The sequence below is a fragment of the Neophocaena asiaeorientalis genome, unplaced genomic scaffold (genome assembly GCF_003031525.2).
Source record: "Neophocaena asiaeorientalis asiaeorientalis breed wild unplaced genomic scaffold, Neophocaena_asiaeorientalis_V1.1 scaffold143, whole genome shotgun sequence".
Lineage (NCBI taxonomy): Eukaryota > Metazoa > Chordata > Mammalia > Artiodactyla > Phocoenidae > Neophocaena > Neophocaena asiaeorientalis.
Window position 1 is genome coordinate 1,914,605 of NW_020175536.1, and position 9,953 is coordinate 1,924,557.

The following is a 9,953-nucleotide window of genomic DNA, read 5'->3' on the forward strand; positions in this document are numbered from 1 at the left end:
TCCTTCAACTCATACTTATCTTACTTACTCTTACTCTATGCTATATGCTCAGGGAAGTGCAAGGTAATGGAGAAAAACAGTGAATAAGGTACAGTTCCTGCCCTCAAATTGCTCATGGTGCTGTGGGGAATCAATCGGTAGGTGAGAAGTCTCCTGGGAGTAGATGGGTGCAGGACTTTAGGGAAGGGAAGTCCATGGCTTGTTTGGGAGACAGTATGGTAGGTTGGCTAGAATACATGAAACGCAGGGTGAGGGGAACTTGGCGGGAGTTGGTGGGAGGCAGCCTGAAGGGAGAGGTTTGGTCTCGATGTGAAGAGCCTCATGCCAAGCTAAGGAGTTTCCACAGTATTCTGTAGGCAACATCAGGTTGTAGAAGGTGTGTGCAGAGGAATGATGTTACTGGATCCATGTCTACAAACACCCCTCAGGCACTTGTGTTATGTATAGGTTGGGGAGAACCATTTTCCAATTTTCCAAGCAAGAAATGACGGGGCCCTGACCTAAGACATGGGCAAGTGCAGAGAGAGAGAGATGGGGAGGGATTCAAGAACTAGATCAGAGGAAGGAAAACTATCACATATTGGGAAATAACTGCCTATTCTCAAAGGATGTTAGAGTCCTTTTGAATCACTTACTCCATCTCTGTTTCACAGATCAGAAAACATTCTTCCAGGAAGGTCAATAATTTGCCCAAGCATACAGATGCCAGCTTTATCCAGTCCGAAGTGACATCAGTAATTTTGGTTAATGCCATACGTATTAGTTTCTTAGGACTGCTGTACCTCTAACCAGGTGCCTTAAAACGACAAATTTATCACCTCACTTTTCTGGAGGCTAAAGTCTGACTGAAATCAAGGTGTCAGCAGGACTGGCCGTGCTCCCTCTGAAATCTGTAGGAGAATGTGCTTCCTGGCAATCTTTAGTGTTTCTCGGCTTGTGGATGAAGCCCTCCAATCCTCTGTCTTCGAACTGCATCCTCCCTGTACATGTCTATCTTCACACCATCATTATCTTGGAAGGACACCAGTTATATCTGATAAGGGACCAGCTCTACTCCAGTATGACTTCACTTAATTTAACTAATTACATCTGTAATGAACCTATGCCCAAATAAGGTTGCATTCTGACGTACTGGGCGTTAGGACTTCAACATATTTTGGAAGGAGGACACAATTCAACCTATAGCACCATATCAAGCTGTCCTGACACAAAATGGCACTCTCTAGGAATAAATTGGCTTCACCTTGCCTAAATACAGGAAAGGATCTGCTAGGGCCTATATACAGAGGTCCAATCAATCAAAAACAGGCAGGTCTGGACTCTTGGTTAAAGTGCAGGTGCAAGTTTACCCATTTCTAACTCCTCTGCTTGGATTTGAAATGATTGTAATAACGGAGGTAGGTCAGGAGAGCTCAGATTTCTGTTTCATTGTATCCCTACTCAGTATCTCCATTCTGCTGTCCTAATATGGGCTGATCTTTCACAAATCCCTGAGCTTTGCCCACAAGCTATCAGTTTATCTCTCTGTAAAGTGGGATGAAGGTAGCTTCTCAATACCTTCTCTCTGGTGCAATAAGCCTTGAGTGAACAGAGAATCTAAGACATTATATCTTAGACAGCAAATGCATATTTCAAGAGAAAGGCCCTGTTGAAATAATAGAATGTTACCGTTCCTGTAATCTTCTTGACTGCTGACTAAAGAGGAACCAAGGAGTCTAAAATAGCTAATTCGGTCTCGCCCAGGAAGTACACCCCCCCACCCCGACTTCCTCCTGTCTTCTCCTCCGGGCACCACAGCTGCTCTGACCTCTAACCTGCCCTGGGGCTTTCACATCCTCTAAGCCTCCCAGTCTGTCCCTGTCCCAGTCGCAGAACGCTTTTCTAAACTCTGGGCACAAGACGCATGTCCCCTTCAGGGATGTTTAGATGAAGAAGGGGATGAACAGGATGGGTTCAGACACTTGACAGTTCCATCTTTCTTGTCAAGAGTGCCAGGGCTTTAGAGAAGTATTAGAAAGCCCACCGCATTCATCTCAAGGCTTCCAGAAAAGTGAAACTTAGATCACAATAAAGCCACCTTCATTTGGAGTTTGGGGTCATTCAAACAGAGCCTGAGCTGAAATTTAATTTCGTCCTAGCAGTAAGGATTTGCTGAGCAAATTAATGCTAGAGTGTAAACAAGGCTTCCCAAGTACGCCTAAGAGCCTGTAAGGGACGACCCGCTTTCAAGGCTTGGAAGCAATCCTTTTTCATGCTAATTACAAATCCTTCGGTATTTGTGAATGCGGGTCTCTCTGGGATTTCTATTTGCCAACAAGTTGTTTATTTCCAGTGTAAAAGGGGCGGTGGGTCTATGAATTATTGAGTAGCTACAACGCTCCTGCCTGTGCTCAGTGAGAGATTGTTCCTCTATATCTTCACAGCCATCCTTGAAGCTAAGCATTGCCCCAGTCTGCACCTGTGGAATGGAGATTTGACCACAAGGGGCAGAGCCGGTAAGTAGTGGAACTGGGATTCAAACTTGGGTGAATCTGATCTCCAGAACCCATATGCTTTCCTCCAGCAGAACCACCCTTTGAACATGTTAGGTCTGCTTTTCTCTAAAATAAATTCCCAGAGTCAGTCTTCTCAATATTTCAAAATGGCTTGCCCCTAATTAGCCCTAATTAGCTAGCTTTTCTCAACTCTGTCTTCATTTCAGTAATGAGGAAAAAAAGAGGCAGTCGTCCAAGAACCAAGCTGTCGAAGGAGAGAGAGGTTACGGCAGGTCTGGGCTTATAAAATCCTAGTCCGCGGTGCTTCCTGAGACCTATGGCACTGAAGGAGACAAGGTGGAAAAGCACTCCCTCTTTGTTACATATATTTTGCTTTTGGAAAGATGTTTCCACCACTTGCAGGAGAGATGCCTCTGGCCTTAGTGCCGAGTTAGTGCAATTGTCCTCCCGCAGTGCAGGCTGGGTAGGTGAGGAGCCGGCCTGGGAAGTGTAAGAAAGAGACTGGGATGCTGCGTGAGTAGGTTTAACCTTTTGCGCCCTTTTCCGAGTCTGCTGTCACTGTATACTAAGGTCAGAAAAACTAATAAAATGCCAGAAGATAACCGCATGTTCTCAGCAGTACCACAAAGCTCTACCCTCACCAGCGTGAGCCGACTTCTGCAAGTCACCTCATAACCTTCCCACTTATTTTTAAAGCATACACAAAACACATTTTAGTGCAATTAGACAACTGGAGCTTTTGACCCAGAAATGAAACAGCTGTTGACTTCCAGTCTGCCCGTCTCCTCAGGGAGGAGACTTGAAAAATCAGAAGCAAGTTCAAACTCTGTAAGGTACAGTATTGAACTTCATATGTAGCTCATGGGCCCAGAGCTGCCCAGCAACACATAATGCATGAAACGAAACAGGTTTCAAACAATTATAAGGCATGACATATAAAACAAGCCTTTAAAATATTTATTAATGCTGCATTTTTAATTGCCAAAAAGTACTCGCCGGAGAGCATAGCTATGACTCTTATTACCCATAGGACTGGCTGTTTGGACGCGAATAATCTTAACTGCTTGCACGCCCATTGGTACCCTTTCAGCTGAGGAGCCATTGAGTCTCAGCTTCAAGTGCAGAGGAAGTGCAAAGAGCCTCTGCACTTCAGAGCTGAGCTTGCTTTGCTAGGAGACCGTTGAGCAGAATCCCAGCACGCTCTGATTCATTCTGCCTGCTGATTGGCGGTTCTCCTGGCCGCTGACGTCATCCTGTTGCTGGGTGGAAAACTTCTGCCGCACCATCCTCGACACTGACTTCATTCAGATTGTCCTGAAGGGGACGGTGTACCCAGCAGTGAAATCAGATTACAGCTCAAATGGAATTAGAAGGTCTTCTTTTTGTGTGATCGTTTCAGTTACCTTACACCTCTTAAATGAGAGCGTGCTTCCCCCTCCCCCATAATCTAGCAACCCGTTTTGTGTGGCAGTGTCTCCTCCAGGCCACCCAACCCCCAGCACCCTCTAGAGCACCACTTTCCTTTGAGTGTAGATGGAAGGTGTTTTAAATATCTCCCAGTTGAGGCTGGCTTTCTGACTAGTTTACGTTTCCCTTTATCAACAGATTTGAAGTATGTCCTTACTTGCCATAATGATTGTGAAGTAGTGCTTTGGACTTTCTATAATAAACCCTTTCTAGCTTTCATTTATTCTCCCAGTATTCTGTGAGGCACAGAAAACCAGGAGAAGTGAGGACTCACTTGTCTATTGCCTTTTACAGATTGCAAAGCCCTTTTTATGTGCATCATCTATTTGTCCCTCACAGCAATCCCATGAGTGAGGTACTATTACCTCCCCGATTTTGTAGATAAGGAAACAAGCCTCCAAATATTAAATTCTTTGCCAGCCACATAGCTCATAAATGACAAGGTGGGGACTCAAACTCAGGCTTTCTGACCTTCATTTCTGAGTTCTTCCCACTCGGACATAGCATCTTCTGGTCCTGGGAAATTAAGTGGTTTGCAAGAGCCAGTGGAGAGTAAAGAGCTAAACCAGTGCCAGGACCCACCAATCCCCCCTCTCCATACAGGGCCTTTTCTTCCAAACCTCTTGCTAGATCTCAAGAGGTTTTCTTTAGAGAGGTTCTTAGATACACATTTATTTTAGAAATTTCTAGGCTTTCACAAGCTTTTACTTATTAAGTGCAGCTTTGAGGGGGGAAAAAAGTAGAAGCCTAATAATTTAGATGCACATTTGCATACATTACATAATGCTTCTATAAGGGGTAAGAGTCTCTAGTTGCAGGCTTATTTTAACTTTTAATAGAATGACTTTGACAGAGCAGAAATAGCAGGCTTAGTACCCAGCTCAGGTGCTTAGATGTCAGAGACATTTTTGCCCTGGCAAGTGGGGCTCTTCCTCATCTCTGAGGAGACACTGGATTTCTCTTGTCGATCTCCAGCTGGGATGATTAACTGCTCTTTGCTTGGCTTTCATCTTGCCTGGCACAGATTTCTCTTTCATCGCAGTCATTGCTCCAAACCCTTTCTCTCTTGAACTTTTCATACCCATTTGAAATAGTTCAGCTTCCCTAAGTTCCTTTTACATAAGCAGAGCAAAAAAAACATGGAACCCCTGGTTTGCTCAGGTGAAAACAATTCTCCCTCCCCCATCCTTATTTTTCAGTGAGACAGAATCCTTCAACAAAGGCTGAAGAGACAAAAATGTTGGAGGAGGGAACGTGGGAGTGAGGGGCACAGATGACTCAGACACCAAAGTGTAAGTTTTTATTTTCTCTCTCAATCTCTGTGGCTGCAGCCCCCAAACACGTAGCACTAGGACTTACGTTTCACAATTGACATAGCTGATTTCATGGACTTTACATGCTTCTATCATTTTCCCAAGAGTTACCTTTTTCCCTCTGGGGACATTGTGGGACCATGTGTCCCCCTCCATCCTCCTGTCTCTCGCTTGCTGTGTGACTGATGCTCACACGTCACTCTCGATTTCAGCAAAATGCTCTCTCTGAAACTGGCTTTGTTTCACACCGCTCAGATGTTCATGTTTTCACTGCCTGTGAAAGTATAAACTTATTAATTTTTATCTTTCTGGGTTATCTTAAGGCAACAAATAATTTTTCATATTGAAAAATAGAATCGGTCTCATGGACAATCCAGAGTGAACCTAGACAGTTCTGACACCCAGATCTCCCCTCTCTGTTCTGTGAACACAGCGCACCTTCGCTCCTGCTATCCTTTTGCCTGAAATGTATGTCTTTAAAAATGCACAGTTAAGACAGTAAATGTTTGGGAAAAAATCCTTGGCCACATAGCTAGTTGATGACAGTCAAAGCTAAAATGAGATTCCAACCTCACTTAATTATTCAACAAATATTTTCTTGTTGAAGTAATACATTAATGTAGGCTTAGAATTTTGTATAATATCCATCCGATTCCAGAGCTTTGGACATGAAAGTCCTCTCCTGGGATCCCAGGAGTTAGAGTCACCCCCCTTCTCCCATTCCACCCATCCCCCTGCTCAGCCTGTCACTCTCCATTGGGAGGGTCATTTTGTCTAGAAAGTGATAGAGAGAATCAGGTTCATAAGTGTACATCATGTCCTAAGCTAGACAGTCTCAAAGGGCACTTCTAGCACAGCATTCTAAGTCTCTGGGCCCTTTGCAGAATTGTGTGTGCTGGCTTAAGAGTCTGGGTGCTGGAATCAGGCCTTATTCAAACCTCAGGTCTGCAACACACTAGGAGCCTGGGAGTAGGGACAGAAACCAATATAAATGTGTAGGCAATTTAATCTCCCCCATTTATGTCATTTTTCTAATAAGTCAAGAATAGTCATATACATACCTCTTATAAATGAGGATTAAATAAGATAATGCCTATGAAATCCATATTACAGAACTGGGATGTGGGGCGTAGAAAAGTCCCAAGAAATGTTACCACGAATTTTTTAAAAATTTTTTATACCATTTTTAAAGGTGATACTCCATTTACAGTTATTAAAAAATATTGGCTATATTCCCCTGTAGTACAATATATCCTTGTAGCCTATCTTACACGCAGTAGTTTGTATTCAATACCCCCCTCTCCCGACCGGTAACCACTGGTTTGTTCTCTGTATCTGTGAGTCTGCTTCTTTTTTGTTATATTCACTAGTTTGTTGTAATTTTTAGATTCCATGTATAAGTGATATCAGACAGTATTTGTCTTTCTCTGATTTATTTCACTTAGCATAATGCCCTCTAAGTCTATCCATGTTGCTGCAAATGGCAAAATTTCATTCTTTTTCATGGCTGAGTAATACTCGTGGTGTGTGTGTGTGTGTGTGTGTGTGTGTGTGTGTGTGTGTGTGTGTACCACATCTTCTTTATCCATTCATCTGTTGATAAGACACTAGGTTGCTTTCACATCTTGGCAATTATAAATACTGCTGCTAGGGACATTGGGGTGCATGTAACTTTTCGAATTAGTGTTTTCGTTGTTTGTAGGGGGTATATACCCAGGAGGTGAAATGCTAGGTCATATGGTAGTTCTATTTGTAGTTTTTTTGAGAAACCTCCATACTGTTAACCACAGTGGCTTTACCAATTTACATTCCCACCAACAGGTTGCCAAGTACTTTTGTCAAACTGACAGAATTTCATGTACAATAAGAAAGAATCAAGGTAGCAAGGTATTAATGAAAGCAAATTTCAAAAATGAGTTATCTATAGTATCCCACGGTTAAAAAAACACAAGTGTGGGAATTCCCTGGTGGTCCAATGGTTAGGACTTGGCACTCTCGTTGCCAGGCCCTGGGTTCAATCCTTGGTTGGGGAACTAAGATCCCGCAAGCTGTGCAATGAGGCCAAAAAATAAATAAAATAAAATATGAAGCATGCAGGGATAATATGAAAAGCTATAAATTTGTCTAGATGATTAACATCAAAAAGAAGAATTTTTTTATTTTTTATTTTTATTTTTTTTTGGCCTCACAGCACGTGGGATCCTAGTTCCCCAACCAGGGATGGAACCCATCGTGCCCCCTGCCTTGGAAGCGCAGAGACTTATCCACTGGACCGCCAGGGAAGTCCCTGATTGTTGTTATTAATAACCTTTGCCAAATTAAACCATGGCTGTTATTATATTTGGTATACCTGTTAACCAAAGTTCTGTTGGCAAAATCCATCCAATATGTTGGGCACCATACAGTATTTTTTTCCTAGAAAGAGTTTTCCTATCTTGTAGCTAGAGATAAGTGTACTCTTTATAAGAATCCATAGCACTTGTGAAAACCCACATCACAGTATGTGTGACATCGCATTTTAATTTTGTTACCTATCTGACTCTCAGTATGGGGCTGACATACCTTGCCCATGAAATTGGGGGATTAGTTATGTGCAGAAGGGGTTACACATCTCTTTTCTCCAGATTTCACTGCATCACTTGCAGAATCTCTAGGATAAACTGAAGACACTAAAAACTTTTTATGAAATATCAGGAAATGTTCCAGAAAGCAAAGGGTATGATACTGTGGCACCGACTCTGGGGAATGAATGTGAGGCCTTGTTACAGACCCGTGTAGAGCTATACTGGCCACAGACCTGGGAAAGGTCTGGAGGGCTAAACTCTATATTTCAATCCTTGAAGTGTATCAAATAGCCTGGCTGTTTCTGCAAATTCATAAAAAATTATGCAGGCTAAGTCACTGAATAAAGTGTGTATTGAGTGCCCACCATATGCAATACACTGTGGTGCTTGCTGTTGGGAATATGGTGACGAGCAAAACAGCAGCCCCGTAATGATGGTCAGAGAGGTAACAAAATTAAAATACAATGTTACAAATACTGTGACACAGGTATTCACAGGTGCCGTAGGTTCCCATAAATAGTGCACTTTAGCTACATGATAGAGAGCTTCTTCCCAGCAAAAAATACTATAAGGTGCCCAAGATGTACTGATGAATCAGTCAATAATCACCCAGAAGGGAAACTCTGTTACTACCCTGCTAAGAGGTTTAAGGTCCCTCTGACACCTGTCACCAATTTTTAATGTAGGGTCTTAAGTTTTCTTAAAAAGAGGACATATTCATCAGATGGGCATATGGCATAAAGTTGGGAGAGAGAGCTAGAAAATTGATGACCAAAGCAAGATTCAAAAAGATATCGCAGGTTGGGAGGATGGCCTGAAACCAAGAAAAAATGTGAAATTTTGTATAAAAATATACATAAGAACAGAAAGAGGGAAAACTGGCTCAGAAGCAGCCTATGTGGGAAGACTTAGGGAATGATCAACTGGAAGTTCTTCTTGGTCTGACTGTAAGCTTCTTTAACAAAGCAAAACGTCATTACTAAACTATGGTATCCTTGAGGGCAGGAATCACATCTTAAATATTGAATACCCCTCCCTTGCCTTGCATAGGACCTAATACAGAGTGTGAGCTCAGTAAAACTTTCTTAAATGGAGTCAAAACTAAAGAGCCCAAAGTAGTAGACTCCACAAACGAATGGACTTTGGTCAGAACCATCAGGAAAGACTATCAGCTCTCCCCCTATGTACCACCTTCCTGATACCGCTCTGGGCTTTCTCCTCCTAGTTTCTTCTTGCAGTAAAAATCAGAATCCTCTGCATGATTGACGAGTTGACCCCATCTCCCACCTGACCTCCAGCCCCACCTCACAGTACCTTCCTCTATCCTCACACTCTGCTCCAGCACTTTTCATTCCTCCAAGGCCCCAGTGGCCCTTCCAGCCTGGTCTCTGATGGGAGACTCCACCCCACCCCCTCATACGTATACACATGTGTTCCACTTGCTTCTCCTGGTTCACCCTGGCTTTTCACTGTAACCTACGCAGGGAAACCTCCCCTGAGCCCCCAGTCCTGGGCATGTCCAAGTTCCTGATATGTCCCCTTTCTAGCACTTATCACCATCATCATCCAATGCTGACCGTGGAATTCTTGTTTCAGATCTGCCTCCCATGCAAAAGTGTGAACTCCATGATGGTGCAGACCTCAGCTGTCTTGTGTCTTCACCACTAAATCTCAGGTACCAAGAGCAGTATTTCTCAAGCTTTAATGTGCTTATGAATGAATGAATGACCTGGCGGATCTTGTTAAGCTGCGGATTCTGATCCAGTAGGTCTGGGGTGGGGACCGAGAACCTGCTTTTCTTCCAAGTGATGCTGATGCTACGGGTCCTCTGAATCACTTTGAGTAGCCAAGTCTTACAGCACAGCTTGTCCCCGTGTCCTCACTGCCTTTAATCCATCCCCTTCTTTCCATCCTTACAGCTATTGCCTTAATGGAATCCTTTTGCATCTCTTATCCAGATGATCTTATCTCCCAGCTGTTCTTCCTGCCTCAGTTTCCTAGAGGTCCAACGCCTGGGTCTTACACCTTCAAAGTGTCTTTCTAATATGTAAACCCGTCATGTTGTCCCTCTTCTTTAAAAACTTTAGAGATTCCCTGTCACCTTGTAGGAAAAA